The sequence below is a fragment of the Amblyomma americanum genome, chromosome 1, assembly GCF_052857255.1.
Source record: "Amblyomma americanum isolate KBUSLIRL-KWMA chromosome 1, ASM5285725v1, whole genome shotgun sequence".
NCBI lineage: Eukaryota > Metazoa > Arthropoda > Arachnida > Ixodida > Ixodidae > Amblyomma > Amblyomma americanum.
This window is the reverse complement of record NC_135497.1, coordinates 373,797,255-373,821,326: the sequence shown is the minus strand read 5'-3', so window position 1 is coordinate 373,821,326 and position 24,072 is coordinate 373,797,255.

Here is a 24,072-nt window from a genome sequence, read left to right as displayed (position 1 = left end):
GCTTTGCTGCTGCTGCTGTTTTGCTGTTTTGCTGCTGCTTCTGCTTTGCTGCTGCTGCTGCTGCTTTTCTGCTGCTGCTGCTGCTGTTTTGCTGCTGCTTTGCTCCTGCTTTTTTGCAGCTGCTGCTGCTTTGGTGCTGATGGTTTGCTTCTGCGGCTGCTGCTTTGCTGCTGCTCTGCTGCTGCTGCTTTGCTGCTGCTGCTTTGCTGCTGCTTTGCTGCTGCTGCTGCTTTTCTGCTGCTGCTGCTGCTTTGCTTCTGCTGTGGCTGCTGCTGCTGCTGCTTTGCTGCTGCTAATGCTTTGCTGCTGCTGCTGCTGCTTTGCTGCTGCTGCTGCTTTGCTGCTGCTGCTGCTTTGCTGCTGCAGCTTTGCTGCTGCTGCTTTGTTGCTGCTGCTCCTTTGCTGCCGCTGCTTTGCTGCTGCTGCTTTGCTGCTTTGCTGCTGCTTTGCTGCTGCTGCTGCTTTGCTGCTGCTGATTTGCTGCTGCTGCTTTGCTGCTGCTGCTTTACTGCTGCTGCTGCTTTGCTTTGCTGCTGCTGCTGCTGATGCTTTGCTGCTGCTGCTGCATTTCTGCTGCTGCTGCTTTGCTGCTGCTGCTTTGCTGCTGGTGCTGATCTGCTGCTGCTGCTGCTGATTTGCTGGTTCTGCTGCTGCTTTGCTGCTGCTGCTGCTTTGCTGCTGCTGCTTTGCTGCTGCTGCTGCTGCTTTGCTCTTGCTGCTTTGCTGCTGCTGCTGCTTTGCTGCTGCTGCTGCTTTGCTGCTGCTGCTGCTGCTTTGCTCTTGCTGCTTTGCTGCTACTGCTGCTTTTCAGCTGCTGCTGCTTTTCAGCTGCTGCTGCTTTGCTGCTGCTGCTTTGCTGCTGGTGCTGCTGCTTTGCTGCTGCTTTGCTGCTGATGCTGCTACTTTGCTGCAGCTGCTGCTTTGCTGCTGCTGCTGTTTTGCTGCTGCTTGCTTGCTGCTTGCTTGCTTGCTTGCTGCTTGCTGCCTGCTGCTTGCTGCTTGCTTGCATGCTTGCTGCTTGCTGCTTTCTGCTTGCTGCTTGCTTGCCGCTTACTTGCTTGCTTCCTTGATTGCTGCTGCTGCTGCTTTGCTGCTGCTTTGTTGCCGCTTTGCTGCTCCTGCTGATGCTTTGCTGCTGCTGCTTTGCTGCTGCTGCTGTTTTGCTGCTGCTGCTGCTTTGCTGCTGCTTGCTTGCTGCTTGCTTGCTTGCTGCTTGCTGCCTGCTGCTAGCTGCTTGCTTGCATGCTTGCTGCTTGCTGCTTGCTGCTTGCTTGCTTGCCGCTTACTTGCTTGCTTGCTAGATTGCTGCTGCTGCTTTGCTGCTGCTGCTACTGCTGCCGCTTTGCTGCACCTGCTTTGCTGCTGCTGCTGCTGCTTTGCTGTTTTGCTGCTGCTTCTGCTTTGCTGCTGCTTCTGCTTTGCTGCTGCTGCTGCTTCTTTGCTGCTGCTGCTGCTGATTGCTGCTGCTGCTGCTACTTTGCTGCTGCTGCTGCTGCTTTTCTGCTGCTGCAGCTGCTGCTGCTTTGCTCCTGCTTTGCTGCTGCTGCTTTGCTGCTGCTGTTGCTGTTGCTGCTGCTGCTGCTTTGCTAGGCTCGAGCTGCTCTGCTGCTGCTGCTTTGCTGCTGCTTTGTTGCTGCTGCTGCTTTGCGGATGCTGCTGCTTTGCTGCTGCTTTTCTGCTGCTGCTGCTGCTCTGCTGCGGCTGCTTTGCTGCTGCTGCTGCTGGAGCTTTGCTGCTGCTGCTTTGCTGCTGCTGCTGCTTAGCTGCTGCTGCTGATTTGCTGCTGCTTTACTGCTGCTGCTGCTTTGCTGCTGCTTCTGCTTTGCTACTACTGCTGCTTTGCTGCTGCTGCTGCTGCTTTGCTGCTGCTGCTGCTTTGCTGCTGCTTTTCTGCTGCTGCTGCTTTGCTGCTGCTGGTTTGCTGCTACTGCTTTGCTGCTGCTGCTTTGCTGTGCTGCTGTTGCTGCTGCTGCTTTGCTGCTGCTGCTTTGCTGCTGCTGCTTTGCTGCTGCTGCTTTGCTGCTGCTGCTGCTGCTTTGCTCTTGCTGCTTTGCTGCTGCTGCTGCTTTGCTGCTGCTGCTGCTTTGCTGCTGCTGCTGCTGCTTTGCTCTTGCTGCTTTGCTGCTACTGCTGCTTTTCAGCTGCTGCTGCTTTTCAGCTGCTGCTGCTTTGCTGCTGCTGCTTTGCTGCTGGTGCTGCTGCTTTGCTGCTGCTTTGCTGCTGATGCTGCTACTTTGCTGCAGCTGCTGCTTTGCTGCTGCTGCTGCTTTGCTGCTGCTGCTGTTTTGCTGCTGCTTGCTTGCTGCTTGCTTGCTTGCTTGCTGCTTGCTGCCTGCTGCTTGCTGCTTGCTTGCATGCTTGCTGCTTGCTGCTTTCTGCTTGCTGCTTGCTTGCCGCTTACTTGCTTGCTTCCTTGATTGCTGCTGCTGCTGCTTTGCTGCTGCTTTGTTGCCGCTTTGCTGCTCCTGCTGATGCTTTGCTGCTGCTGCTTTGCTGCTGCTGCTGTTTTGCTGCTGCTGCTGCTTTGCTGCTGCTTGCTTGCTGCTTGCTTGCTTGCTGCTTGCTGCCTGCTGCTTGCTGCTTGCTTGCATGCTTGCTGCTTGCTGCTTGCTGCTTGCTTGCTTGCCGCTTACTTGCTTGCTTGCTAGATTGCTGCTGCTGCTTTGCTGCTGCTGCTACTGCTGCCGCTTTGCTGCACCTGCTTTGCTGCTGCTGCTGCTGCTTTGCTGTTTTGCTGCTGCTTCTGCTTTGCTGCTGCTTCTGCTTTGCTGCTGCTGCTGCTTCTTTGCTGCTGCTGCTGCTGATTGCTGCTGCTGCTGCTACTTTGCTGCTGCTGCTGCTGCTTTTCTGCTGCTGCAGCTGCTGCTGCTTTGCTCCTGCTTTGCTGCTGCTGCTTTGCTGCTGCTGTTGCTGTTGCTGCTGCTGCTGCTTTGCTAGGCTCGAGCTGCTCTGCTGCTGCTGCTTTGCTGCTGCTTTGTTGCTGCTGCTGCTTTGCGGATGCTGCTGCTTTGCTGCTGCTTTTCTGCTGCTGCTGCTGCTCTGCTGCGGCTGCTTTGCTGCTGCTGCTGCTGGAGCTTTGCTGCTGCTGCTTTGCTGCTGCTGCTGCTTAGCTGCTGCTGCTGATTTGCTGCTGCTTTACTGCTGCTGCTGCTTTGCTGCTGCTTCTGCTTTGCTACTACTGCTGCTTTGCTGCTGCTGCTGCTGCTTTGCTGCTGCTGCTGCTTTGCTGCTGCTTTTCTGCTGCTGCTGCTTTGCTGCTGCTGGTTTGCTGCTACTGCTTTGCTGCTGCTGCTTTGCTGTGCTGCTGTTGCTGCTGCTGCTTTGCTGCTGCTGCTTTGCTGCTGCTGCTTTGCTGCTGCTGCTTTGCTGCTGCTGCTTTAATGCTGCTGCTGCTTTGCTGCTTCTGCTGCTGCTTTGCTTCTGCTGCTGCCGCTTTGCTGCTGCTGCTGCTGCTTTGCTGCCGCTGCATTGCTGCTGCTGCTGCTGCTTTGCTGCTGCTGATTTGCTGCTGCTTTGCTGCTGCTGCTGCTGCTGCTGATGCTTTGCTGCTGCTGCCGCTTTGCTGCTGCTGCTTTGCTGCTGCTTTTTTGCTGATGCTTTGCTGCTGCTGCTGATGCTTTGCTGCTGCTGCTGCTTTGCTGCTGCTGCTGCTTCTGCTGCTTTGCAGATTCTGCTGCTGCTTCTGCTGCTTTGCAGCTGCTGCTGCTGCTCCTGCTTTGCTGCTGCTGTTTTGCTGCTGCTGCTTCTTTGCTGCTGCTGCTTTGCTGCTGCTGATGCTGCTGCTTTGGTGCTGCTGCTGCTGCTGCTTCTTTGCTGTTGCTGCTGCTGCTTTCCTTCTGCTGCTGCTGCTGCTGCTTTGGTGCCGTTGCTTTGCTGCTGCTGCTTTGCTGCTGCTGCTGCTGCTGCTGCTTTGTTGCTGCTGCTGCTGCTTTGCTGCCGCTACTGCTGCTGCTTTGCTGCTGCTGACTTGCTGCTGCTTTGCTGCTGCTGTTGCTGCTGATGCTTTGCTGCTGCTGCTGCTTTGCTGCTGCTGCTGCTGCTTTGCTGCTGATGCTTTGCTTCTGCTGATGCTTCTTTGCTGCTGATGCTTCTTTGCTGCTGCTGCTGCTTTGCTGCTGCTCCTGCTTTGCTGCTGCTCCGGCTGCTGCTGCTGCTGCTGCTCCTGCTTTGCTGCTGCTGCTTTGCTGCTCCATCGCTGCTGCTGCTTTCGTGCTGCATTGCTGCTGCTGCTGCTGCTGCTTTGCTCCTGCTGCTGCTTTGGTGCTGCTGATTTGCTGCTGCTGCTGCTTTGCTGCTGCTTTGCTGCTGCTGCTGCTGGTGGTGCTGCTTTGCAGCTGCTACTTTGCTGCTGCCGCTGCTTTGCTGCTGCTTCTGCTTTGCTGCTGCTTTCTTGGTGCTGCTGCTGGTTCTTTGCTGCTGCTTTGCTGCTGCTGCTGCTGCTTTGCTGCTGCTTTGCTCCTGCTGCTGCTTCTTTGCTGCTGCTGCTACTTTGGTGCTGCTGCTTTGCTGCTGCTTTGCTGCTGCTGCAGAGGCTGCTGCTGCTTTGCTGCTGCTGCTGCTTTGCTGCTGCTGCTTTGCTGCTGCTGCTTTGCTGCTGCTGCTGCTGATTTGCTGCTGCTGCTTTGCTGCTGCTGCTGCTGCTTTGCTGCTGCTGCTTCTTTCCTGCTGCTGCTCCTGCTGCTGCTCCTGCTGCTGCTTTGGTGCTGCTGCTTTGCTGCTGCTGCTTTGCTGCTGCTACATTGCTGCTGCTGCTTTGCTGCTGGTGCTGCTTTGCTCCTGCTGCTGCTTCTTTGCTGCTGCTGCTTCTGCTTTGGTGCTGCTGCTTTGCTGCTGCTGCTTTGCTGCTGCTGCTTTGCTGCTGCTGATTTGCTGCTGCTGCTGCTTTGCTGCTGCTTTGCTGCTACTGCTGCTGCTGCTGCTGCAGCTTTGCTGCTGCTGCTGCTTTGCTGCTGCAGCTGCTTTTCTGCTGCTGCTGCTTTGCTGCTGCTGCTGCTTTGCTGCTGCTGCTGCTTCTTTGCTGCTGCTGCTGCTTTTCTGCTGCTGCTGCTGCTGCTTTGCTGCTGCTTTGCTGCTGCTGCTGCTTTGCTCCTGCTGCTGCTTTTTTGCTGCTGCTGCTGCTGCTTTGGTGCTACTGCTTTGCTGCTGCTTTGCTGCTGCTGCTGCTTTTCTGCTCCTGCTGCTTTGCTTCTGCTGCGGCTGCTGCTTTGCTGCTGCTGCTGCTTTGCTGCTGCTGCTGCTTTGCTGCTGCTAATGCTTTGATGCTGCTGCTGCTGCTTTGCTGCTGCTGCTGCTGCTTTGCTGCTGCTCATGCTTTGCTGCTGCTGCTGCTTTGCTGCTTTGCTGCTGCTGCTGCTTTGCTGCTGCTGCTGCTTTGATGCTGCATTGCTGCTGCTGCTTTGCTGCTGCTGTTGCTGCTGCTTTGCTGCTGCTGCTGCTTCTGCTGCTGCTGCTGCTTTGCTGTTAGTGCTGCACTGCTGCTGCTGCTGGTGCTGCTTTGCTGCTGCTGCTGCTTTGCTCCTGCTGCTGCTTCTTTTGCTGCTGCTGCTGCTGCTACTGCTTTGCTGCTGCTGCTGCTTTGCTGCTGCTGCTGCTGCTACTGCTTTGCTGCTGCTGCTTTGCTGCTGCTGCTTTGCTGCTATCCTGCTGCTGCTGCTGCTTTGCTGCTGCTGCTGCTGCTTTGCTGCTGCTGCTGCTGCTTTGCTGCTGCTGCTGCTGTTCCTGCTTTGCTGCTGCTGCTGCTGCTTTGCTGCTGCTGCTGCTCCTTTGCTGCTGCTGCTCCTTTGCTGCTGCTGCTGCTTTGGTGCTGCTGCTGCTGCTTTGCTGCTGCTTCTGCTGCTTTGCTGCTGCTGCTGCTGCTGCTGCTTTGCTGCTGCTGATTGGCTGCTGCTGCTGCTCCTGCTTTGCTGCTGCTGCTGCTGCTGCTGTTATGCTACTGCTGCTGTTTTGCTACTGCTGCTTTGCTGCTGCTGCTGCTGCTTTGCTGCTGCTGCTTTGCTGCTGCTGCTTTGCTGCTACTGCTTTGCTGCTGCTGCTTTGCGGCTGCTGCGGCTGCTTTGCTCCTGCTGCTGCTTCTTTGCTGCTGCTGCTTTGGTGCTGCTGCTTTGCTGCAGCTCTGCTGCTGCTGCTTTGCTGCTGCGGCTTTGCTGCTGCTGCTTTGCTGCTGCTGCTGCTTTTCTGCTGCTGCTGCTTTGCTGCTGCTGCTGCTTTGCTTCTGCTACTGCTTTGCTGCTGCTGCTACTGCTGCATTGCTGCTGCTGCTTTGCTGCTGCTGCTTTGCTCCTGCTGCTGCTTCTTTGCTGCTGCTTTGCTGCTGCTTTGCTGATGCTTTGCTGCTGCTGCTGCTGCTTTGCTGCTACTTTGCTGCTGCTGCTGCTGCTTTGCTGCTGCTGCTGCTATGCTGCTGCTGCTTTGCTGCTGCTGCTGCATTGCTGCTGCTGCTGCTTTGCTGCTGCTTTGCTGCTGCTTTGCTTCTGCTGATGCTTCTTTGCTGCTGATGCTTCTTTGCTGCTGCTGCTGCTTTGCTGCTGCTGCTTTGCTGCTCCATCGCTGCTGCTGCTTTGGTGCTGCTTTGCTGCTGCTGCTGCTGCTTTGCTCCTGCTGCTGCTTTGGTGCTGCTGCTTTGGTGCTGCAGCTTTGCTGCTGCTTTGCTGTTGCTTTGCTGCTTTGCTGCTGCTTTCTTGCTGCTGCTGCTGGTTCTTTGCTGCTGCTGCTGCTTTGCTGCTGCTTTGCTCCTGCTGCTGCTTCTTTGCTGCTGCTGCTACTTTGGTGCTGCTGCTTTGCTGCTGCTTCTTTGCTGCTGCTGCTACTTTGGTGCTGCTGCTTTGCTGCTGCTTTGCTGCTGCTGGTGCTGCTGCAGCGGCTGCTGCTGCTGCTGCTTTGCTGCTGCTGCTGCTGCTGCTGCTGCTTTGCTGCTGCTGCTGCTGCTGCTTTGCTGCTGCTTTGGTGCGGCTGCTGCTTTGCTGCTGCTGCTGCTGCTGCTGCTGCTGCTTTGCTGCTGCTTTTTTGCTGATGCTTTGCTGCTGCTGCTGCTGCTGATGCTTTGCTGCTGCTGCTTTGCTGCTGCTTTGCTGCTGCTTTGCTGCTGTTGCTGCTTTGCTCTTGCTGCTTTTCAGCTGCTGCTGCTGCTTTTTGGCTGCTGCTGCTGCTTTGCTGCTGCTCCTGCAGCTTTGCTTCTGCTGCAGCTTTGCTGCTGCTTTGCTGCTGGTGCTGCTACTTTGCTTTGCTGCTGATTTGCTGCTGCTGCTGCTTTGCTGCTGCGGCTGCTGTTTTGCTGCTGCTGCTGCTTTGCTGCTTGCTGCCTGCTGCTTGCTGCTTGCTTGCTTGCTAGATTGCTGCTACTGCTGCCGCTTTGCTGCACCTGCTTTGCTGCTGCTGCTGCTGCTTTGCTGCTGCTGCTGTTTTGCTGCTGCTTCTGCTTTGCTGCTGCTGCTGCTTCTTTGCTGCTGCTGCTGCTGATTGCTGCTGCTGCTGCTGCTACTTTGCTGCTGCTGCTGATTTGCTGCTGCTGCTGCTGCTGCTTTTCTGCTGCTGCAGCTGCTGCTGCTTTGCTCCTGCTTTGCTGCTGCTGCTGCTTTGCTGCTGCTGGTGGTGCTTTGCTGCTGCTGTTGCTGTTGCTGCTGCTGCTTTGCTACGGCTCGAGCTGCTCTGCTGCTGCTGCTTTGCTGCTGCTTTGTTGCTGCTGCTGCTTTGCGGATGCTGCTGCTTTGCTGCTGCTGCTGATTTGCTGCTGCTGCTGATTTGCTGCTGCTTTGCTGCTGCTGCTGCTTTGCTGCTGCTTCTGCTTTGCTACTACTGCTGCTTTGCTGCTGCTGCTGCTGCTTTGCTGCTGCTGCTGCTTTGCTGCTACTTTTCTGCTGCTGCTGCTTTGCTGCTTTGCTGCTTCTGCTGCTGCTGCTTTGCTTCTGCTGCTGCCGCTTTGCTGCTGCTGCTGCTTTGCTGCTGCTGCTGCTTTGCTGCTGCTGCTGCTTTGTTGCTGCTGATTTGCTGCTGCTTTTCTGCTGCTGATTTGCTGCTGCTTTGCTGCTGCTGCTGCTGCTGATGCTTTGCTGCTGCTGCTGCTTTGCTGCTGCTGCTGCTTTGCTGCTGCTGCTGCTTCTGCTGCTGCTTCTGCTGCTTTGCAGCTGCTCCTGCTGCTCCTGGTTTGCTGCTGCTACTTTGCTGCTGCTGCTGCTGCTGCTTTGCTGCTGCTTCTGCTCCTGCTTTGCTGCTGCTGCTGCTGCTTTGCTGCTGCTGATTTGGTGCTGCTGCTGCTGCTTTCCTGCTGCTGCTGCTGCTGCTTTGCTGCTGCTTTTTTGCTGCTGCTTTGCTGCTGCTGCTGGTGCTTTGCTGCTGCTGCTTTGCTGCTGCTGCTGCTTTGCTGCTGCTGCTGCTGCTGCTGCTTTCCTCCTGCTGCTTCTTTGCAGCTGCTGCTGCTGCTTTGCTCCTAATGCTGCTTCTTTGCTGCTACTGCTGCTGCTGCTGCTGCTTTGGTGCTGCTGCTTTGCTGCTGCTGCTGCTTTGCTGCTGCTGTTGCTGCTGCTGCTTTGCTGCTGCTGCTGCTGCTTTGCTGCTACTGCTGCATAGCTGGTGCTGCTGCTGCTGCTTTGCTCCTGCTGCTGCTTCTTTGCTGCTGCTGCTGCTTTGCTGCTGCTGCTGCTGCTTTGCTGCCGCTGCTGCTGCTGCTGCTGCTGCTGCTTTGCTGCTGCTGCTGCTTTGCTGCTGCTGCTGCGGCTGCTGCTTTGCTACTGCTGCTTTGCTGCTGCTTTTCCGCTGCTGCTTTGCTTCTGCTACTGCTTTGCTGCTGCAGCTACTGCTGCATTGCTGCTGCTGCTTCTTTGCTGCTGCTTTGCTGCTGCTTTGCTGCTGCTTTGCTGCTGCTTTGCTGCTGCTTTGCTGCTGCTTTGCTGCTGCTGCTGCTTTGCTGCTACTTTGCTGCTGCTGCTGCTTTGCTGCTGCTGCTGCTATGCTGGTGCTGCTATGCTGCTGCTGCTGCATTGCTGCTGCTGCTGCTTTGCTGCTCTTTTGCTGCTGCTTTGCTTCTGCTGATGCTTCTTTGCTGCTGATGCTTCTTTGCTGCTGCTGCTGCTTTGCTGCTGCTCCTGCTTTGCTGCTGCTTCGCCTGCTGCTGCTGCTGCTCGTGCTTTGCTGCTGCTGCTTTGCTGCTGCTTTGCTGCTCCATCGCTGCTGCTGCTTTGGTGCTGCTTTGCTGCTGCTGCTGCTGCTGCTTTGCTCCTGCTGCTGCTTTGATGCTGCTGCTTTGCTGCTGCTTTGCTGTTGCTTTGCTGCTGCTGCTGCTGGTGCTGCTTTGCAGCTGCTACTTTGCTGCTGCCGCTGCTTTGCTGCTGCTTCTGCTTTGCTGCTGCTTTCTTGCTGCTGCTGCTGGTTCTTTGCTGCTGCTGCTGCTTTGCTGCTGCTTCTTTGCTGCTGCTGCTACTTTGGTGCTGCTGCTTTGCTGCTGCTTTGCTGCTGCTGGTGCTGCTGCAGCGGCTGCTGCTGCTGCTTTGCTGCTGCTGCTGCTGCTGCATTGCTGCTGCTGCTTTGCTGCTGCTGCTGCTGCTCCTGCTGCTTTGCTGCTGCTTTGGTGCGGCTGCTCCCTTGCTGCTGCTGCTGCTGCTTTGCTGCTGCTGCTTTGCTGCTGCTGCTTTGCTGCTGCTGCTTTGCTGCTGCTGCTGCTGCTTTGCTGCTGCTGCTGCTTTGCTGCTGCTTTTTTGCTGATGCTTTGCTGCTGCTGCTGCTGATGCTTTGCTGCTGCTGGTTTGCTGCTGCTGCTTTGCTGCTGCTTTGCTGCTGTTGCTGCTTTGCTCTTGCTGCTTTTCAGCTGCTGCTGCTGCTTTTCGGCTGCTGCTGCTGCTTTGCTGCTGCTCCTGCAGCTTTGCTTCTGCTGCAGCTTTGCTGCTGCTTTGCTGCTGGTGCTGCTACTTTGCTTTGCTGCTGCTTTGCTGCTGCTGCTGCTTTGCTGCTGCGGCTGCTGTTTTGCTGCTGCTGCTGCTTTGCTGCTTGCTGCCTGCTGCTTGCTGCTTGCTTGCTTGCCGCTTACTTGCGTGCTTGCTAGATTGCTGCTGCTGCTTTGCTGCTGCTGCTACTGCTGCCGCTTTGCTGCACCTGCTTTGCTGCTGCTGCTGCTGCTTTGCTGCTGCTGCTGTTTTGCGGCTGCTTCTGCTTTGCTGCTGTTGCTGCTTCTTTGCTGCTGCTGCTGCTGATTGCTGCTGCTGCTGCTACTTTGCTGCTGCTGCTGCTGATTTGCTGCTGCTGCTGCTTTTCTGCTGCTGCAGCTGCTGCTGCTTAGCTCCTGCTTTGCTGCTGCTGCTGCTGCTTTGCTGCTGCTGGTGGTGCTTTGCTGCTGCTGTTGCTGTTGCTGCTGCTGCTGCTGCTGCTTTGCTACGGCTCGAGCTGCTCTGCTGCTGCTGCTTTGCTGCTGCTTTGTTGCTGCTGCTGCTTTGTGGATGCTGCTGCTTTGCTGATGCTTTTCTGCTGCTCTGCTGGGGCTGCTTTGCTGCTGCTGCTGCTGCTGCAGCTTTGCTGCTGCTGCTTTGCTGCTGCTGCTGCTGCTATGCTGCTGCTGCTGATTTGCAGCTGCTGCTGATTTGCTGCTGCTTTGCTGCTGCTGCTGCTTTGCTGCTGCTTCTGCTTTGCTACTACTGCTGCTTTGCTGCTGCTGCTGCTGCTTTGCTGCTACTTTTCTGCTGCTGCTGCTTTGCTGCTGCTTTGCTGCTGCTGCTTTGCTGCTACTGCTTTGCTGCTGCTGCTTTGCTGCTGCTGCTGTTGCTGCTGCTGCTTTGCTGCTGCTGCTGCTGCTTTGCTGCTTCTGCTGCTGCTGCTTTGCTTCTGCTGCTGCCGCTTTGCTGCTGCTGCTGCTGCTTTGCTGCCGCTGCTGCTTTGCTGCTGCTGCTGCTTTGCTGCTGCTGATTTGCTGCTGCTTTGCTGCTGCTGCTTTGCTGCTGCTGATTTGCTGCTGCTTTGCTGCTGCTGCTGCTGCTGCTGATGCTTTGCTGCTGCTGCTGCTTTGCTGCTGCTGCTGCTTTGCTGCTGCTTTTTTGCTGATGCTTTGCTGCTGCTGCTGATGCTTTGCTGTTGCTGCTGCTTTGCTGCTGCTGCTGCTTCTGCTGCTGCTTCTGCTGCTTTGCAGCTGCTCCTGCTGCTCCTGCTTTGCTGCTGCTGCTTTGCTGCTGCTGCTGCTGCTTTGCTGCTGCTTCTGCTCCTGCTTTGCTGCTGCTGCTGCTGCTGCTGCTGCTTTGCTGCTGCTGCTGCTGCTGCTGCTGCTTTGGTGCTGCTGCTGCTGCTTTCCTGCTGCTGCTGCTGCTGCTGCTGCTTTGCTGCTGCTTTTTTGCTGATGTTTGCTGCTGCTGCTGCTGCTTTGCTTCTGCTGCTGCCGCTTTGCTGCTGCTGCTGCTGCTTTGCTGCCGCTGCTGCTTTGCTGCTGCTGCTGCTTTGCTGCTGCTGATTTGCTGCTGCTTTGCTGCTGCTGCTTTGCTGCTGCTGATTTGCTGCTGCTTTGCTGCTGCTGCTGCTGCTGATGCTTTGCTGCTGCTGCTGCTTTGCTGCTGCTGCTGCTTTGCTGCTGCTTTTTTGCTGATGCTTTGCTGCTGCTGCTGATGCTTTGCTGTTGCTGCTGCTTTGCTGCTGCTGCTGCTTCTGCTGCTGCTTCTGCTGCTTTGCAGCTGCTCCTGCTGCTCCTGCTTTGCTGCTGCTGCTTTGCTGCTGCTGCTGCTGCTGCTTTGCTGCTGCTTCTGCTCCTGCTTTGCTGCTGCTGCTGCTGCTTTGCTGCTGCTGCTGCTGCTGCTTTGGTGCTGCTGCTGCTGCTTTCCTGCTGCTGCTGCTGCTGCTGCTGCTGCTTTGCTGCTGCTTTTTTGCTGATGTTTGCTGCTGCTGCTGGTGCTTTGCTGCTGCTGCTGCTTCGCTGCTGCTTTGCTGCTGCTGCTGCTGCTTTGCTCCTGCTGCTTCTTTGCAGCTGCTGCTGCTGCTTTGCTGCTGCTGCTGCTGCTTTGCTGCTGCTGCTGCTTTGCTGCTGCTTTGCTACTGGTGCTTTGCTGCTGCTTTTCCGCTGCTGCTGATGCTTTGCTGCTGCTGCTGCTTTGCTGCTGCTTCTGCTGCTGCATTGCTGCTGCTGCTTTGCTCCTGCTGCTGCTGCTGCTTTGCTCCTGCTGCTGCTTCTTTGCTGCTGCTGCTGCTGCTGCTTTGGTGCTGCTGCTTTGCGGCTGGTGCTGCTTTGCTGCTCATTTGCCGCTGCTGCTGCTTTGCTGCTGCTGCTGCAGCGGCTGCTGCTGCAGTGGCTGCTGCTGCTGCTTTGCTGCTGCTGCTGCTGCTGCATTGTCTGCTGCTTTGATGCTGCTGCTTTGCTGCTGCTGCTGCTGCTGATTTGGTGCTGCTGCTGGTTTGCTGCTGCTTTGGTGCGGCTGCTGCTTTGCTCCTGCTGCTGCTTCTGCTTTGGTGCTGCTGCTTTGCTGCTGCTGCTTTGCTGCTGCTGCTGCTTTGCTGCTGCTGATTTGCTGCTGCTGCTTTGCTGCTGCTTTGCTGCTACTGCTGCTGCTGCTGCTGCAGCTTTGCTGCTGCTGCTTTGCTGGTGCTGCTGCTTTTCTGCTGCTGCTGCTTTGCTGCTGCTGCTACTGTGCTGCTGCTGCTGCTTCTTTGCTGCTGCTGCTTTGCTGCTGCTGCTGCTTTTCTGCTGCTGCTGTTGCTTTGCTGCTGCTTTGCTCCTGCTGCTGCTGTTTTGCTGCTGCTGCTGCTTTGGTGCTGCTGCTTTGCTGCTGCGGCTGCTGCTGCTTTGCTGCTGGTCTGCTGCTGCTGCTTTGCTGCTGCTGCTTTGCTGCTGCTGCTGCTTTTCTGCTCCTGCTGCTTTGCTTCTGCTGCGGCTGCTGCTTTGCTGCTGCTGCTGCTTTGCTGCTGCTGCTAATGCTTTGATGCTGCTGCTGCTGCTTTGCTGCTGCTGCTGCTTTGCTGCTGCTGCTGCTGCTTTGCTGCTGCTGCTGCTTTGCTGCTGCTAATGCTTTGCTGCTGCTGCTTTGCTGCTGCTGCTGCTTTGATGCTGCATTGCTGCTGCTGCTTTGCTGCTGCTGTTGCTGCTGCTTTGCTGCTGCTGCTTCTGCTGCTGCTGCTGCTGCTGCTGCTTTGCTGCTACTGCTGCACTGCTGCTGCTGCTGATTGCTGCTGCTGCTGCTACTTTGCTGCTGCTGCTGCTGATTTGCTGCTGCTGCTGCTGCTTTTCTGCTGCTGCAGCTGCTGCTGCTTTGCTCCTGCTTTGCTGCTGCTGCTGCTGCTGCTTTGCTGCTGCTGGTGGTGCTTTGCTGCTGCTGTTGCTGTTGCTGCTGCTGCTGCTGCTTTGCTACGGCTCGAGCTGCTCTGCTGCTGCTGCTTTGCTGCTGCTTTGTTGCTGCTGCTGCTTTGCGGATGCTGCTGCTTTGCTGCTGCTTTTCTGCTGCTCTGCTGCTGCAGCTTTGCTGCTGCTGCTGATTTGCTGCTGCTTTGCTGCTGCTGCTTTGCTGCTGCTTCTGCTTTGCTACTACTGCTGCTTTGCTGCTGCTGCTGCTGCTTTGCTACTGCTGCTGCTTTGCTGCTACTTTTCTGCTGCTGCTGCTTTGCTGCTGCTTTGCTGCTGCTGCTTTGCTGCTACTGCTTTGCTGCTGCTGCTTTGCTGCTGCTGCTGTTGCTGCTGCTGCTTTGCTGCTGCTGCTGCTTTGCTGCTGCTGCTGCTGCTTTGCTGCTGCTGCTGCTTTGCTGCTTCTGCTGCTGCTGCTTTGCTTCTGCTGCTGCCGCTTTGCTGCTGCTGCTGCTGCTTTGCTGCCGCTGCTGCTTTGCTGCTGCTGCTGCTTTGCTGCTGCTGATTTGCTGCTGCTTTGCTGCTGCTGATTTGCTGCTGCTGCTGCTGCTTTTCTGCTGCTGCAGCTGCTGCTGCTTTGCTGCTGCTGCTGCTTTGCTGCTGCTGCTGCTTTGCTGCTGCTTTTTTGCTGATGCTTTGCTGCTGCTGCTGACGCTTTACTGTTGCTGCTGCTTTGCTGCTGCTGCTGCTTCTGCTGATGCTTCTGCTGCTTTGCAGCTGCTCCTGCGGCTCCTGCTTTGCTGCTGCTGCTTTGCTGCTGCTGCTGCTGCTGCTGCTTTGCTGCTGCTTCTGCTCCTGCTTTGCTGCTGCTGCTGCTGCTTTGCTGCTGCTGCTGCTGCTTTGGTGCTGCTGCTGCTGCTTTCCTGCTGCTGCTGCTGCTGGTGCTTTGCTGCTGCTTTTTTGCTGATGTTTGCTGCTGCTGCTGGTGCTTTGCTGCTGCTGCTTTGCTGCTGCTGCGGCTTCGCTGCTGCTTTGCTGCTGCTGCTGCTTTGCTCCTGCTGCTTCTTTGCAGCTGCTGCTGCTGCTTTGCTGCCGCTGCTGCTGCTGCTGCTGCTGCTGCTGCTGCTTTGCTGCTGCTGCTGCTTTGCTGCTGCTGCTGCGGCTGCTGCTTTGCTACTGCTGCTTTGCTGCTGCTTTTCCGCTGCTGCTGATGCTTAGCTGCTGCTGCTGCTTTGCTGCTGCTTCTGCTGCTGCATTGCTGCTGCTGCTTTGCTCCTGCTGCTGCTGCTTTGCTCCTGCTGCTGCTTCTTTGCTGCTGCTGCTGCTGCTGCTGCTTTGGTGCTGCTGCTTTGCGGCTGGTGCTGCTTTGCTGCTCATTTGCCGCTGCTGCTGCTTGGCTGCTGCTGCTGCAGCGGCTGCTGCTGCAGTGGCTGCTGCTGCTGCTTTGCTGCTGCTGCTGCTGCTGCATTGTCTGCTGCTTTGATGCTGCTGCTTTGCTGCTGCTGCTGCTGCTGATTTGGTGCTGCTGCTGCTTTGCTCCTGCTGCTGCTTCTTTGCTGCTGCTGCTGCTGCTTCTGCTTTGGTGCTGCTGCTTTGCTGCTGCTGCTTTGCTGCTGATGATTTGCTGCTGCTGATTTGCTGCTGCTGCTTTGCTGCTGCTGTTTTGCTGCTGCTTTGCTGCTACTGCTGCTGCTGCTTTGCTGCTGCTGCTGCTGCTGCTGCAGCTTTGCTGCTGCTGCTGCTTTGCTGCTGCTGCTGCTGTGCTGCTGCTGCTGCTTCTTTGCTGCTGCTGCTTTGCTGCTGCTGCTGCTTCTTTGCTGCTGCTGCTTTGCTGCTGCTGCTGCTTTTCTGCTGCTGCTGTTGCTTTGCTGCTGCTTTGCTTCTGCTGCTGCTGTTTTGCTGCTGCTGCTGCTTTGGTGCTGCTGCTTTGCTGCTGGTCTGCTGCTGCTGCTTTGCTGCTGCTGCTTTGCTGCTGCTGCTGCTTTTCTGCTCCTGCTGCTTTGCTTCTGCTGCGGCTGCTGCTTTGAGGCTGCTGCTTTGCTGCTGCTGCTTTGCTGCTGCTAATGCTTTGATTCTGCTGCTGCTGCTTTGCTGCTGCTGCTTTGCTGCTGCTAATGCTTTGCTGCTGCTGCTTTGCTGCTGCTGCTGCTTTGATGCTGCATTGCTGCTGCTGCTTTGCTGCTGCTGTTGCTGCTGCTGCTGCTGCTTCTGCTGCTGCTTTGCTGCTACTGCTGCACTGCTGCTGCTGCTGCTTTGCTGCTGCTGCTGTTTTGCTGCTGCTGCTTTGCTGCTGCTTGCTTGCTGCTTGCTTGCTTGCTTACTGCTTGCTGCCTGCTGCTTGCTGCTTGCTTGCATGCTTGCTGCTTGCTGCTTGCTGCTTGCTTGCCGCTTACGTGCTTGCTTGCTTGATTGCTGCTACTGCTGCTTTGCTGCTGCTTTGCTGCCGCTTTGCTGCTCCTGCTGATGCTTTGCTGCTGCTGCTGCTGCTTTGCTGCTGCTTTGCTGCTGCTTTTTTTGCTGATGCTTTGCTGCTGCTGCTGATGCTTTGCTGCTGCTGCTTTGCTGCTGCTTTGCTGCTGTTGCTGCTTTGCTCTTGCTGCTTTTCAGCTGCTGCCGCTGCTTTGCTGCTGCTCCTGCAGCTTTGCTTCTGCTGCAGCTTTGCTGCTGCTGTTGCTGCTTTGCTGCTGCTGCTGCTTTGCTGCTGCTGCTGCTGCTTTGCTGCTGCTGCTGCTGCTGTTTTGCTGCTGCTGCTGCTGCTGCTTTGCTGCTGCTTGCTTGCTGCTTGCTTGCTGCTTGCTGCCTGCTGCTTGCTGCTTGCTTGCATGCTTGCTGCTTGCTGCTCGCTGCTTGCTTGCTTGCCGCTTACTTGCTTGCTTGCTAGATTGCTGCTGCTGCTTTGCTGCTGCTGCTACTGCTGCCGCTTTGCTGCACCTGCTTTGCTGCTGCTGCTGTTTTGCTGTTTTGCTGCTGCTTCTGCTTTGCTGCTGCTGCTGCTTCTTTGCTGCTGCTGCTTCTTTGCTGCTGCTGCTGATTGCTGCTGCTGCTACTTTGCTGCTGCTGCTGCTTTTCTGCTGCTGCAGCTGCTGCTGCTTTGCTCCTGCTGCTTTGCTGCTGCTGATGCTGTTGCTGCTGCTGCTGCTTTGCTACGGCTCGAGCTGCTCTGCTGCGGCTGCTTTGTTGCTGCTGCTGCTTTGCGGATGCTGCTGCTTTGCTGCTGCTTTTCTGCTGCTGCTGCTGCTCTGCTGCGGCTGCTTTGCTGCTGCTGCTGCTGCTGCAGCTTTGCTGCTGCTGCTGCAGCTTTGCTGCTGCAGCTTTGCTGTTGCTGCTTTGCTGCTGCTGCTGCTTTGCTGCTGCTGCTGATTTGCTGCTGCTTTGCTGCTGCTGCTGCTTTGCTGCTGCTTCTGCTTTGCTACTACTGCTGCTTTGCTGCTGCTGCTGCTGCTTTGCTGCTGCTGCTGCTTTGCTGCTGCTTTTCTGCTGCTGCTGCTTTGCTGCTGCTGCTTTGCTGCTGCTGCTTTGCTGCTGCTGCTGCTTTGCTGCTGCTGCTGCTTTCCTGCTGCTGCTGCTTTGCTGCTTCTGCTGCTTTGCTGCTTCTGCTGCTGCTTTGCTTCTGCTGCTGCCGCTTTGCTGCTGCTGCTGCTGCTTTGCTGCCGCTGCTGCTTTGCTGCTGCTGATTTGCTGCTGCATTGCTGCTGCTGCTGCTGATGCTTTGCTGCTGCTGCTGCTTTGCTGCTGCTGCTGCTTTGCTGCTGCTTTTTTGCTGCTGCTTTGCTGCTGCTGCTGCTTTGCTGCTGCTGCTGCTTCTGCTGCTTTGCAGATTCTGCTGCTGCTTCTGCTGCTTTGCAGCTGCTGCTGCTGCTCCTGCTTTGCTGCTGCTGATTTGCTGCTGCTGATGCTGCTGCTTTGGTGCTGCTGCTGCTGCTTCTTTGCTGTTGCTGCTGCTGCTTTCCTTCTGCTGCTGCTGCTGCTGCTGCTTTGGTGCCGCTGCTTTGCTGCTGCTGCTTTGCTGCTGCTGCTGCTGCTTTGCTGCTGCTGCTGCTGCTTTGCTGCTGCTTTTTTGCTGATGCTTTGCTGCTGCTGCTTTGCTGCTGCTGCTTTGCTGCTGCTTTGCTGCTGTTGCTGCTTTGCTCTTGCTGCTTTTCAGCTGCTGCCGCTGCTTTGCTGCTGCTCCTGCAGCTTTGCTTCTGCTGCAGCTTTGCTGCTGCTGCTGCTTTGCTGCTGCTGCTGCTGCTGCTGCTGTTTTGCTGCTGCTGCTGCTGCTTTGCTGCTGCTTGCTTGCTGCTTGCTTGCTGCTTGCTGCCTGCTGCTTGCTGCTTGCTTGCATGCTTGCTGCTTGCTGCTTGCTTGCTTGCCGCTTACTTGCTTGCTTGCTAGATTGCTGCTGCTGCTTTGCTGCTGCTGCTTCTGCTGCCGCTTTGCTGCACCTGCTTTGCTGCTGCTGCTGCTGTTTTGCTGTTTTGCTGCTGCTTCTGCTTTGCTGCTGCTGCTTCTTTGCTGCTGCTGCTTCTTTGCTGCTGCTGCTGATTGCTGCTGCTGCTGCTACTTTGCTGCTGCTGCTGCTTTTCTGCTGCTGCAGCTGCTGCAGCTTTGCTCCTGCTGCTTTGCTGCTGCTGCTGCTTTGTTGCTGCTGCTGCTTTGCGGATGCTGCTGCTTTGCTGCTGCTTTTCTGCTGCTGCTGCTGCTCTGCTGCGGCTGCTTTGCTGCTGCTGCTGCTGCAGCTTTGCTGCTGCTGCTGCTTTGCTACTACTGCTGCTTTGCTGCTGCTGCTGCTGCTTTGCTGCTGCTGCTGCTTTGCTGCTGCTTTTCTGCTGCTGCTGCTTTGCTGCTGCTGCTTTGCTGCTACTGCTTTGCTGCTGCTGCTTTGCTGCTGCTGCTGTTGCTGCTGCTGCTTTGCTGCTGCTGCTTTGCTGCTGCTGCTGCTTTGCTGCTGCTGCTGCTTTCCTGCTGCTGCTGCTTTGCTGCTTCTGCTGCTGCTTTGCTTCTGCTGGTGCCGCTTTGCTGCTGCTGCTGCTGCTTTGCTGCCGCTGCTGCTTTGCTGCTGCTGCTGCTTTGCTGCTGCTGATTTGCTGCTGCATTGCTGCTGCTGCTGATGCTTTGCTGCTGCTGCTGCTTTGCTGCTGCTTTTTTGCTGATGCTTTGCTGCTGCTGCTGCTGATGCTTTGCTGCTGCTGCTGCTTTGCTGCTGCTGCTGCTTCTGCTGCTTTGCAGATTCTGCTGCTGCTTCTGCTGCTTTGCAGCTGCTGCTGCTGCTCCTGCTTTGCTGCTGCTGCTTTGCTGCTGCTGATGCTGCTGCTTTGGTGCTGCTGCTGCTGCTTCTTTGCTGTTGCTGCTGCTGCTTTCCTTCTGCTGCTGCTGCTGCTGCTTTGGTGCCGCTGCTTTGCTGCTGCTGCTTTGCTGCTGCTGCTGCTGCTCTGCTGCTTCTGCTGCTGCTTTGCTGCTGCTGATGCTGCTGCTTTGTTGCTGCTGCTGCTGCTTTGCTGCCGCTACTGCTGCTGCTTTGCTGCTGCTGACTTGCTGCTGCTTTGCTGCTGCTGTTGCTGCTGATGCTTTGCTGCTGCTGCTGCTTTGCTGCTGCTGCTTCTTTGCTGCTGATGCTTCTTTGCTGCTGCTGCTGCTTTGCTGCAGCTCCTGCTTTGCTGCTGCTCCTGCTTTGCTGCTGCTGCTTTGCTGCTGCTGCTGCTGCTGCTTTGCTGCTCCATCGCTGCTGCTGCTTTCGTGCTGCATTGCTGCTGCTGCTTTGCTCCTGCTGCTGCTTTGGTGCTGCTGCTTTGCTGCTGCTTTGCTGCTGCTGCTGCTGCTGGTGCTGCTTTGCAGCTGCTACTTTGCTGCTGCCGCTGCTTTGCTGCTGCTTCTGCTTTGCTGCTGCTTTCATGGTGCTGCTGCTGGTTCTTTACTGCTGCTTTGCTGCTGCTGCTGCTGCTTTGCTGCTGCTTTGCTCCTGCTGCTGCTTCTTTGCTGCTGCTGCTACTTTGGTGCTGCTGCTTTGCTGCTGCTTTGCTGCTGCTGCTGCTGCAGCGGCTGCTGCTGCTGTTTTGCTGCTGCTGCTGCTGCTGCTGCATTGCTGCTGCTGCTTTGCTGCTGCTGCTGCTGATTTGCTGCTGCTGCTGCTTTGCTGCTGCTTTGGTGCGGCTGCTGCTTTGCTGCTGCTGCTGGTTTGCTGCTGCTGCTGCTGCTGCTTCTTTGCTGCTCCTGCTGCTGCTCCTGCTGCTGCTTTGGTGCTGCTGCTTTGCTGCTGCTGCTGCTGCTTTGCTGCTGCTACATTGCTGCTGCTGCTTTGCTGCTGGTGCTGCTTTGCTCCTGCTGCTGCTTCTTTGCTGCTGCTGCTGCTTCTGCTTTGGTGCTGCTGCTTTGCTGCTGCTGCTTTGCTGCTGCTGCTGCTGCTGCTTTGCTGCTGCTGCTGCTTTGCTGATGCTGTTTTGCTGCTGCTTTGCTGCTACTGCTGCTGCTGCTTTGCTGCTGCTGCTGCTGCAGCTTTGCTGCTGCTGCTTTTCTGCTGCTGCTGCTGCTTTGCTGCTGCTGCTGCTTCTTTGCTGCTGCTGCTGCTTTTCTGCTGCTGCTGCTTTTCTGCTGCTGCTGCTTTGCTGCTGCTTTGCTGCTGCTGCTTTGCTCCTGCTGCTGCTTTTTTGCTGCTGCTGCTGCTTTGGTGCTGCTGCTTTGCTGCTGCGGCTGCTGCTGCTTTGCTGCTGCTCTGCTGCTGCTGCTTTGCCGCTGCTGCTTTGCTGCTGCTTTGCTGCTGCTCCTGCTTTGCTGCTGCTGCTGCTTTGCTGCTGCTAATGCTTTGATGCTGCTGCTGCTGCTTTGCTGCTGCTGCTGGTGCTGCTTTGCTGCTGCTCTTGCTTTGCTGCTGCTGCTGCTGCTGCTTTGCTGCTGCTGCTGCTTTGATGCTGCATTGCTGCTGCTGCTTTGCTGCTACTGCTGCACTGCTGCTGCTGCTGCTTTGCTGCTGCTGCTGCTTTGCTCCTGCTGCTGCTTCTTTGCTGCTGCTGCTGCTGCTGCTTTGCTGCTGCTGCTGCTACTGCTTTGCTGCTGCTGCTTTCCTGCTGCTGCTGCTACTTTGCTGCGGCTGCTTTGCTGCTGCTGCTGCTGCTTTGCTGCTATCCTGCTGCTACTGCTGCTTTGCTGCTGCTGCTGCTTTGCTGCTGCTGCTGCTGTTCCTGCTTTGCTGCTGCTGCTGCTGCTTTGCTGCTGCTTCTGCTGCTTTGCTGCTGCTGCTGCTGCTTTGCTGCTGCTGATTGGCTGCTGCTGCTGCTCCTGCTTTGCTGCTGCTGCTGCTGCTGCTGTTATGCTACTGCTGCTGTTTTGCTACTGCTGCTTTGCTGCTGCTGCTGCTTTGCTGCTGCTGCTGCTTTGCTGCTGCTGCTGCTTTGGTGCTGCTGCTTTGCTGCTGCTCTGCTGCTGCTGCTTTGCTGCTGCTGCTTATTTGCTGCTGCTGCTGCTTTGCTGCTGCTGCTTTGCTGCTACTGCTTTGCTGCTGCTGCTTTGCGGCTGCTGCTGCTGCTTTGCTCCTGCTGCTGCTTCTTTGCTGCTGCTGCTGCTTTGGTGCGGCTGCTTTGCTGCTGCTCTGCTGCTGCTGCTTTGCTGCTGCTGCTGCTTTTCTGCTGCTGCTGCTTTGCTGCTGCTGCGGCTGCTGCTTTGCTGCTGCTGCTGCTTTGCTTCTGCTACTGCTTTGCTGCTGCTGCTACTGCTGCATTGCTGCTGATGCTTTGCTGCTGCTGCTGCTGCTTTGCTGCTACTTTGCTGCTGCTGCTGCTATGCTGCTGCTGCTTTGCTGCTGCTGCTGCATTGCTGCTGCTGCTGCTGCTTTGCTGCTGCTGCTTTGCTTCTGCTGATGCTTCTTTGCTGCTGATGCTTCTTTGCTGCTGCTGCTGCTTTGCTGCTGCTCCTGCTTTGCTGCTGCTCCGGCTGCTGCTGCTGCTCCTGCTTTGCTGCTGCTGCTTTGCTGCTGCTGCTTTGCTGCTCCATCGCTGCTGCTGCTTTGGTGCTGCTTTGCTGCTGCTGCTGCTGCTGCTGCTTTGCTGCTGCTTTCTTGCTGCTGCTGCTGGTTCTTTGCTGCTGCTGCTGCTTTGCTGCTTTTTTGCTCCTGCCGCTGCTTCTTTGCTGCTGCTGCTACTTTGGTGCTGCTGCTTTGCTGCTGCTTTGCTGCTGCTGCTGCTGCTGCTGCTGCAGCGGCTGCTGCTGCTGCTTTGCTGCTGCTGCTGCTGCTGCTTGCTGCTGCTGCTTTGCTGCTGCTTTGGTGCGGCTGCTGCTTTGCTGCTGCTGCTGCTGCTTTGCTGCTGCTGCTGCTTTGCTGCTGCTTTGCTGCTGCTGCTGCTTTGCTGCTGCTTTTTTGCTGCTGCTTTGCTGCTGCTGCTGCTGCTTTGCTGCTGCTGCTGCTTTGCTGCTGCTGCTTTGCTGCTGCTGCTTTGCTGCTGCTTTGCTGCTGTTGCTGCTTTGCTCTTGCTGCTTTTCAGCTGCTGCTGCTGCTTTTCGGCTGCTGCTGCTGCTTTGCTGCTGCTCCTGCAGCTTTGCTTCTGCTGCAGCTTTGCTTCTGCTGCAGCTTTGCTGCTGCTGTTGCTGCTTTGCTGCTGCTGCTGCTTTGCTGCTGGTGCTGCTGCTTTGCTGCTGGTGCTGCTACTTTGCTTTGCTGCTGCTTTGCTGCTGCTGCATCTTTGCTGCTGCTGCTGCTTTGCTGCTTGCTGCCTGCTGCTTGCTGCTTGCTTGCTTGCCGCTTACTTGCTTGCTTGCTAGATTGCTGCTGCTGCTTTGCTGCTGCTGCTACTGCTGCCGCTTTGCTGCACCTGCTTTGCTGCTGCTGCTGCTGCTTTGCTGCTGCTGCTGTTTTGCTGCTGCTTCTGCTTTGCTGCTGCTGCTGCTTGTTTGCTGCTGCTGCTGCTGATTGCTGCTGCTGCTGCTACTTTGCTGCTGCTGCTGATTTGCTGCTGCTGCTGATGCTTTTCTGCTGCTGCTTTGCTCCTGCTTTGCTGCTGCTGCTGCTGCTGCTTTGCTGCTGCTGGTGGTGCTTTGCTGCTGCTGTTGCTGTTGCTGCTGCTGCTGCTTTGCTACGGCTCGAGCTGCTCTGCTGCTGCTGCTTTGCTGCTGCTTTGTGCTGCTGCTGCTTTGCGGATGCTGCTGCTTTGCTGCTGCTTTTCTGCTGCTGCTGCTGCTGCTCTGCTGGGGCTGCTTTGCTGCTGCTGCTGCAGCTTTGCTGCTGCTGCTGCTTTGATGCTGCTGCTGATTTGCTGTTGCTTTGCTGCTGCTGCTGCTTTGCTGCTGCTTCTGCTTTTCTACTACTGCTGCTTTGCTGCTGCTACTGCTTTGCTGCTGCTGCTGCTTTGCTGCTGCTTTTCTGCTGCTGCTGCTTTGCTGCTGCTTTGCTGCTGCTTTGCTGCTGCTGCTTTGCTGCTGCTGCTTTGCTGCTGCTGCTTTGCTGCTGCTGCTGTTGCTGCTGCTGCTTTGCTGCTGCTGCTTTGCTGCTGCTGCTGTTGCTGCTGCTGCTTTGCTGCTGCTGCTCCTGCTGCTGCTTTGCTGCTGCTGCTTTCCTGCTGCTGCTGCTGCTTTGCTGCTTCTGCTGCTGCTGCTTTGCTTCTGCTGCTGCCGCTTTGCTGCTGCTGCTGCTGCTTTGCTGCCGCTGCTGCTTTGCTGCTGCTGCTGCTTTGCTGCTGCTGATTTGCTGCTGCTTTGCTGCTGCTGCTGCTTTGCTGCTGCTGATTTGCTGCTGCTTTGCTGCTGCTGCTGCTGCTGATGCTTTGCTGCTGCTGCTGCTTTGCTGCTGCTGCTGCTTTGCTGCTGCTGCTGCTTTGCTGCTGCTTTTTTGCTGATGCTTTGCTGCTGCTGCTGATGCTTTGCTGCTGCTGCTGCTTCTGCTGCTGCTTCTGCTGCTTTGCAGCTGCTCCTGCTGCTCCTGCTTTGCTGCTGCTGCTTTGCTGCTGCTGCTGCTGCTTTGCTGCTGCTTCTGCTCCTGCTTTGCTGCTGCTGCTGCTGCTTTGCTGCTGCTGCTGCTGCTTTGGTGCTGCTGCTGCTTTCCTGCTGCTGCTGCTGCTGCTTTGCTGCTGCTGCTGCTGCTGCTGATGCTTTGCTGCTGCTGCTGCTTTGCTGCTGCTGCTGCTTTGCTGCTGCTTTTTTGCTGATGCTTTGCTGCTGCTGCTGGTGCTTTGCTGCTGCTGCTTTGCTGCTGCTGCTGCTGCTTCGCTGCTGCTTTGCTCCTGCTGCTTCTTTGCAGCTGCTGCTGCTGCTGCTTTGTTGCTGCTTTGCTGCTTCTGCTTTGCTCCTAATGCTGCTTCTTTGCAGCTACTGCTGCTGCTGCTGCTGCTTTGGTGCTGCTGCTTTGCTGCTGCTGCTGCTGCTTTGCTGCTTCTGTTGCTGCTGCTGCTTTGCTGCTGCTGCTGCTGCTTTGCTGCTACTGCTGCATAGCTGGTGCTGCTGCTGCTTTGCTGCTGCTGCTTTGCTCCTGCTGCTGCTTCTTTGCTGCTGCTGCTGCTGCTTTGCTGCTGCTTTGCTGCTGCTGCTTTGCTGCTGCTGCTGCTTTGCTGCTGCTGCTGCGGCTGCTGCTTTGCTACTGCTGCTTTGCTGCTGCTGCTTTGCTGCTGCTTTTCCGCTGCTGCTGATGCTTTGCTGCTGCTGCTGCTTTGCTGCTGCTTCTGCTGCTGGATTGCTGCTGCTGCTTTGCTCCTGATGCTGCTGCTGCTTTGCTCCGGCTGCTGCTTCTTTGCTGCTGCTGCTGCTGCTTTGGTGCTGCTGCTTTGCGGCTGGTGCTGCTTTGCTGCTCATTTGCCGCTGCTGCTGCTTTGCTGCTGCATTGCTGATGCTTTGCTGCTGCTGCTGCTGCTTTGCTGCTGCTGCTGCTGATTGCTGCTGCTGCTGCT